We start from the raw sequence: 7500 nt of genomic DNA on the forward strand, positions 1-7500 counted from the left end.
CCAATCCCCCACTTGTTTCCTAACCCAATCTTTCTTATGTCAAAGGACAAATTGCTTCATTCAGAAAATGGAAATAGATGGAGGGAGCTCACTTTGGCAGCATTTCCAATAACCAAATATCATGAAAGAAATGACATAAGAGATCCCACTAAGGGACCACAATATCCAAGCATATTGATCTGATTTACAAACCTTTTCTAATGCGAAACAAATGCGGTGGGTGTGAATTCATACTTAACCATAAAAACCCTTGCATTACTCTGTCTCTTATTAAATACCACATATAACTCTCAGCAGGTTTTATGTTGTGTTTTACTGTCAGGAATGGTTAAAGCTGGCCTAACATTTTGTTTGGCAATTAAGAAAATTTGTAGTTTAATTTATTAAACCAAAAGAAAAAAAAAAGAACATGACTACACAGAACACAATTAGTTTCATTTTATACTGTAGCCCAATCTACCTTCCCTTCTAATTATTTATAATCATTCTGGTTTACATCTGAATCTCTATTATTTCAAAGTTATGTGGTTTGGAAAACAGACACAGATACAATTACAGCAGTCAGTCACTAAAAACCAAAGTACTGAAGTCAACTGCACCGAGTAACGAAATGTTGGCGTGGAAGAGATGGAGCACTTCCAATACCTGGATAGGAACGGGATGAGTGTGTCAGGACAAAACCCGGAGAACAACTAAAGGCAGCTACAAATCAAGGAATGCAAAATGGCCAATGGATTTCTCAGAGCACTTTCAGCAGGAAACTCCTATAACAAAACTGCAGCTATCTGGGAGAATGGAAAATAAAATCTCTAGAATTATTTACAGGATTCTTGGCAGACCAGAGAATGCACAAGCTGGGGTATCTTCTCAGTTCTAAAGTCAATCTCCAATGGAAAGGCACAGAGTTTTGCAGTGACACGTTCCTCTCTGTTCCTCTCCTTCCCCTTTGCAGCCATCGCTGCTCGAGCATCAGTGGGCTCTGTGGAAGTGCCACCAAATCACTCCCCACTTTTCTGCCCCTTTCAGCACTCTAAGCCATCATTTGTTTCCAGCAGAGCAGAGTCCAGTCCAAGTTTCCTCCTCGGTTACAATGATAGATACGTATCTAGCTTAATATCACTATTTGGATTAGATAAAGGAAGCTTGCTGCCCATCAGCATCTCACAAACCACAGAAGAACTGCACAAACATACAGAGGAAATCCTAATCAAATTTGGATTGGTAAAGAGCATTCCTGACAATCCACACAATACCAAGACCAATTCAATTTTATTGGTTGTTATTCAAAATAAAGGGCACTCACATCTCTCCTTTGTGTATTAATAGCCTCGTTCAAACCATAGGATTGTGGGGTTTTGTAGATCAGGGGCTTCCACAGGTCTTGGTGTTTGCTTTATAACCTAGCTGAGCATTCTGAGCGGTTGTGAGCAGGGGGTGCATTGAGGCAACATTTTCAGCAGTGAATTCACCTTTAAAATGAGAGTGCCACGGTCTCACACTCAGATGGGTTCCCTTCTTCCCATGCACAAACGTGAAGGTAAACGGCTTTATCCTGAAAGTCAGACCGGGCTTCTGCCTGAAGAAATCTGCTCAAAAACTCCTTCAACTTCTGCACTATTTTTCATTCTTTCCTTTATATTTAGAAACTTTCACAGAGTGCAGCAGGAGCTGTGCATAGAAGCCACTGTTTGCACTGCTGCTTTCCGAAAGCCTGCTTAAACAGTGCCCGAGGATTAGGCCAGGTCTCTTTATTTCCTTTCCTATTTCTTTATCATTAAGGCCAAGGAGTTTTTTAGCGGGCAGAATACCGCTAATCGCTCACCCCAGCCCCCATGGCTTTGTTTCTGTCAAAATAGCTCCTTTCAGCTGCAGCAGAGAGCGAGCTGTCTCGGCAAATGAACTGTTCTTTCTCACCAGATGTGTAACCGTGTTTCGTCTTTCACTAGAGACAAGCTGGAGCCGACTCCTTCCGCTAGCTGGGCCCATGCTACATGTCTTACAACAACACAAATGTAAGCCCCTTCCTTTCCACACATGTTAAACTCATTTCCTAGTGAATTATTGGGAAAACACAACGCTATCCTCACCGCTGTGCTCAGATGATGCAGTTTACTTTATGCACTTCTGGCACCGCGACCACACGATGATTGGCTCCGCGTAATTTTCTGGCTGTGAAACTTTTGCTGAAAGTATCGCAGATATTTTATTTTGTTCAATTTGCCTTTAGCCCAGCACACCGGGATCCGCACACATGGCGGAACAAACACGTTTCCCCTTCTATGCAACAAATGCTGTTTACACTCTGGATTCTTTCCATCCCAGAGAAATCAGGAGAGCTCCTTCAGCAACAAAACACAAACCAGAGCGGAGCAGCACTGTTGCGTTTGGCTGAGCCGACTCATCGAGGAACCAGCGAGCTTCCTTCAGCTTCAATCGCTAATGAACCAAAACAGTTAACAGCAAACTCCAATCACTGCGTCTCATAAAATCCTGGGTAACCCTTAGCCCGTAAAACCCCCCAGCTTCAGGTATTTTTTTCAAGCGTAGTTCCATCTTTATTTTAATAGTGGATTAATAATGCCAGCACAGTGTTGTGTTATACATCGCTTTGACCACAAGCATTTTTGTGAGATTTGCTGTGAAGATAAACAAACAAGAGGAGCTTGTGTTCTGGCAGCCTGGCTGAGGTGAATGGTTCTCATTTTCCTGGAGCGCGAGCCCTGGAAGCGCTGCCAAGCACAGGTTGAGCTCCCCGAGCTCTCCCTTCCTGTAGCCCTGCTTGTCAATCACCTCCTGCTGTCTGCAGTGACAATTCCCATCCTCAAGCCGGGAATTTCCTCCCTCCCCACCCAGGGTCCCCGCACCCCACCAGTGGTCCCCAATGGCCCCGCAGCACTCAGACCCCTCAGCCCTGCATCGTGTGCAGAGCTTTATTAAAGCCATCTCTACCACTTTGCTTCGCAGGTTGTTTTTTTTAATTATCTGCTGTCTGAGGGTAATTATTTACTTCCTGTAAGCTCGCGTACCAGAACTCTGAGTTTGAAAGATTTTTCCATAACCTAATCCAATTCATCAAAGGCATCCTAACCAAATTACAGGCTCTGGCAGTATCTTTGCTTTTCACCTGATAAGGCTGCAGCAGAAGCACGGGATGGTTTGTATCAGGGTACCTCCTGCAGTATAGTTTTTGACAGCTTTGCTCAAATCCCTGCCCCCTCTTTTCCTTTCTCACCAAAGCAGACTATTCCCTTCCTCCGTCCTACAGCAGTCCTGCGATGCCTTTGGCTCCCTGCAAATAATCAAGTATTATACAGGGAGGGGAAAAAAAAAAAAAAAAAAAAGTGTTACAGAAGTCTCCTCCAACACGTTGGGGATTTGCTTGGAACAATGGTTGGAGGATGCTCAGAGCGCTCCTCCAGCAGCACAGGTATTTACACAATTTCATTAACTGCACCTCGCAGTCTGATTAAGAGCGGGGATTAAGAGGAGGATGTCAATGGCGTGACCAAGGGGCCTGGGGAAAGGAGGGAAGAAAGGAGGAAATGAGGAAGGCCCAGCTCTCTGCTCTGCCCTGCTTCTCTGCTACCCCACACCTCGCATTCTGCACTCCCCGTTGTGGCAGTACAGCACAGCATGGAGCATCCCGTGCTCCCAGCATAACCCTCCACCCTGAGCAGCAGCTAGGTGCTCACACCTGAGTGCTGCAGGAGCAGCCGCCCGTCTCCATCATTAGTGCAAACCCATGGATCTGCCACATCTGCCTAAGGAAAAATACAACGAGTAGTTTCTGGTAGAGACATTTTTTAAGGGAACGGTTGCCTGGGAAAGTTGTCGCTTTATAATGTACTTTGATGCTGGTGGCACCTATAGGACAACGAGAGCAGAAGAGCAGCGGAGGTATGGTAAGGTTTGTTCTTCGGTAGCTGTGCCCATGTCTTAAAGAAATATAAGAATTAAAGGAAGCTGACACCAAACTGCCCTGCTCTCCCTGCGCTGTGCAGCTGAGATGACAAGTTGTCATTTAAGAAGTTAATAAACAGTCACCATTTTGCAGGTTATCCAAATGCTACTGAATAGAAAACCTTGGATCCCTAAATGATGTGTAATTAAAATTATTTTAAAAATCCTCCTTGACAGGCCAGGGCTTAGCCAAAATGTAAATGACATTAAAGAAGACAATGAATTTAATTTTATTTAATGTCCCTTTTTGCAGATCCTCATTTACATAGCATTTTTAACAAAAGCGTTGACCTTATAAATGCTGGCATTTGTACAGCTTCCGCAGAGTTGGATTTAATCACGCTTTCGCAAAGCCATAAGGGAAAAAGCTTTAAGTTCTCTGGTTGGATATGGAGTAGGAATAAAAACATTGGGACTGGTCAAATGTTTATCCTCCTCGCTTCTGAAAACAACCTGACAAGAAGATGTAAAGGTCTGGGGAATAACCCATTGCTGTTTGTAAGGCTGGGTAATAATCATACATAATCGTTTGGAAATATAGCTAATAAAAAATATAATGAGTGTTCAGCAAAATCGGCATTAGGCCCAAATTACATGATATTAATACTTGAACAGGTGCAGAAAGGCGCTTTAAATGAGGTAAATGAATAAAATGTCCCAGAGCACAACTGTGTGCGCTGACAAAAAGTCAATCACATGAATAATTCAGCGCCCGGCACCGCCAGCAAAGGTCGCTCCCGCTGACCTTTGTGACAGGAAGTGAAAGGAAACACTGGTGCCTAAAAAACCCTCCCATCAGTCTGCGGCCACTGCTCCGGCACCGCAGCCGAGGTGCAACCCTGCAGCGTGGGTAGGTTGAGGACCCCGGGCAGAGCCACAGTGAGCACCCAGCAGCCGTGCAGAGGTGTGGGATGTGGGCAGCGTCCGCCCCACGTGCAACCTGAGGTCAGCCTGCAAGTATGCCGGGAGCTGCGGGGCTCAGCAACAGCTGCTGAATATGACAAAACTTCTTATTCCCCCAAACTAAAGCTATTCCAAACTCTGTACGAAAGAAATGGGATAAACAGATGTCTGGCTGCCCGACAGGAAAGTGGGACACACGCGGAATGATAAAGTCTCCAAACCCTACAGCGCCATGCCAGGTTTGTGGGGAGGGAGCCCTGGCTGCCTGCAGAGGTGCCAGCAGAGCAGAGCAGTGGGGGGACCATCTGGAGGAGCAGTGCAGGGCATGCAAGACATGCCATGGTGCATGGGCAGACTGTGCTGCATGCGATGGCTGCAAGTCAGTTGCGTGCCACCGCTGCATGAGAGCTGCCTGCCTGCCAGCTGCCTGCTGCTGGAAAGCTGCCCGCTGCTGGATGCAAGTTGCATGCAAGCTGCCTTCTGCTGCATGGGAGCTGCATGAGAGCTCCCTGCCCACAAGCTGCCCATTGCTGCCTGCAGGCTGCCCACTGCTACTGCTGCCTGCCTGCAAACTGTCTGCAAGCTACCCATGAGCTTCTCATTGCTGCCTGCAAGCTGCCTTCCTGCAAGCTCCCTGCCTGGGAACTGCCCCTGCCTGCATGCTGCCCCATGCCCCAAGCTGCCCCATGCCCCACACCTCCAGCATCGCCCCTCAGCTCTCACCAGTTGGTCACCATGGAGCCAAACAAGGAAAGGAAAAGGCAGGAGGATGTGTCTTCCCAGGAATTTCCATACCTTCCAATAAAATATATCGCGATGGCAAGGAGGAATTATTTTAGCACACAGTGTGGTTTTGGTTTAGCAGTTACTGCGGCGTCCTGTAATCATTTACAGCCATTGGAATGTATGGGTGAAATAGGATAGATTTATCTGTTCATACTTGTGATATGTAGACAATGGGTGTTCCTAATGAGGAACATCTGCTTTTGTGTTTTCCCAGAAAACATTATTCCACTATGAAAATGATACTCCCATCCTTTTCAGCAACACCGCAAAGAAAATATGGGCCTTTTCCTTTCTTTTATTTGCTTTTCTTTGGGTCAGCCTCATTTCCCAGGGACGCTTTTCCTGCAGCATCTCTTTCCTGACTGCGCTGCACTTTATGGTGGTTTGTTGGTGACTCCGCGCGTTGCTGCGCCGTGCGAACAGCCCTGATGTGGCAGAGGACACCTCAGCGTGCACAGCAGCAAAAGTGTGCACACTCAGCCACGCTGCGTGAGAAAACCACACTGAGGTAAATGGTTCTCAATGAATTAGAAGGTGGGAGGGCAGGCGGTATCGCCGTTGCAAGGCCTTGGTTTTGTTTTCGCGCTCAGATCTTACTGCAGCATTCGCATGTACGCTTACAGAGGTTTATTTAAAATATCTTCACTGCTAGCAAATTATTATTCCCAAGGTGCAAAAAAAGTTGTTGGATATGTTTTCTTTTTTCCTTTTTTCCCCCACTGCGATAAACCATTCCAACTATCAGAGCGACTCCTGGTGTGGGCTGGAACGAATGGGTGCCCATAGATCTCAATTCAGCACTGAGTTATTGGTTTGTATCCCGAGGACAAAAATGCCTTATCTGGTCAGAAGCTGCTAAATGTGTCCAAAGGACAAAAGGATGAAGCGCGCTGCGTCTGATCCTTCCTTGCAGCCAACTACCGGAGCGGTAACACTTCGTATGGGAAAGTGTAAACCGAGCCAGGAGTCTGCTGGGGGAACGCTGCTCTGCAACGCTCAGGAGGAAACACAAACCCGAAACCCAACACCACCAACCCATGTAGGTAACCAACTACCAACGCGCAGAGCCAGCAAACGTGAATTTGGGGACCTGGAAATACACTCTGGTGGTGTCAGAGGACCGATGCCTGCACAGAGCTTTTCCACACGCGTGCCTTTCCTTCTGTGTTCGCTGCAATGTGCTCAGCTGCTGAACGCTGCACTCAAGAGTTGCTTTAAAAGCACATGGTGGGACGCAGAGGATCGTCCCAAGCCCCCGCTCAGCCCCATGTGTGTGCACAGCCCTGCAGCTCTGGCTGCTCTTTGCAAGGCTGCGATACGCGCCATCCTCATAAAAACAAAATCTTGAAAATTCCTAATGTGGAAGGTGATTAAAATTCCTATAAAATTGTCATATCTTTAAATTTAGAAGCACGGCAGATTTTTCATCAATAATTAAGATCTCTAAAGCATTTATGCTAGGCATAAATGGAGTTTCAATCTTCCTTATTCAAATAAACATGATAAACCCATTAACCAAATGTTTTCTGATTTTTTATATCTTCTCATGCTTCTGGAATACCAAACTGTAACGCACTTCTGCTCATTTGGGGGAGGTAGAAAAGCACTGACACTGCACGGCTCGTTCTGATTTTGTTGGGATCGCCCCTCACAGAACCGACGTAATTTAACTCACGATGACTCTGGAACATTACTATGTATATATCACTATAATCCCTAATCACCGAAAAATGTTATCTGTGCCACATTTCATCGTGCGAACGGACCATAAACACAAACTCCTTGCAAACCACTCAGTGTAGTTCAATAGGCACGAAATGAGCGCTCCGACCATATCTGTAAATTTGAGCC

General features: G+C 46.2%; 1 protein-coding gene and 1 long non-coding RNA gene across 15 annotated transcripts in view; one reads left to right on the forward strand and one right to left on the reverse strand.

Moving 5' to 3' along the window:
• Positions 1 to 7500, reverse strand: part of EBF3 (EBF transcription factor 3) — a 113435-nt gene that overhangs the window by 98682 nt on the left and 7253 nt on the right. The window lies entirely within an intron of this gene.
• Positions 4761 to 7500, forward strand: part of LOC104912098 (uncharacterized) — a 4949-nt gene continuing 2209 nt past the window's right edge. The window contains exons 1-4 of one of the 2 annotated variants that reach the window (XR_014884919.1): positions 4761 to 4905; positions 4990 to 5102; positions 5968 to 6157; positions 6395 to 7500. The exon at positions 6395 to 7500 is cut by the window's right edge and continues 2209 nt beyond it. This is a non-coding gene — a long non-coding RNA (uncharacterized LOC104912098). Of the gene's footprint in view, positions 5103 to 5967; positions 6158 to 6394 lie in introns of both variants that reach the window. The other variant, XR_794402.4, reaches the window with a different exon arrangement.

This window comes from Meleagris gallopavo, chromosome 8 (assembly GCF_905368555.1).
Source record: "Meleagris gallopavo chromosome 8, MGAL_WU_HG_1.1, whole genome shotgun sequence".
Lineage (NCBI taxonomy): Eukaryota > Metazoa > Chordata > Aves > Galliformes > Phasianidae > Meleagris > Meleagris gallopavo.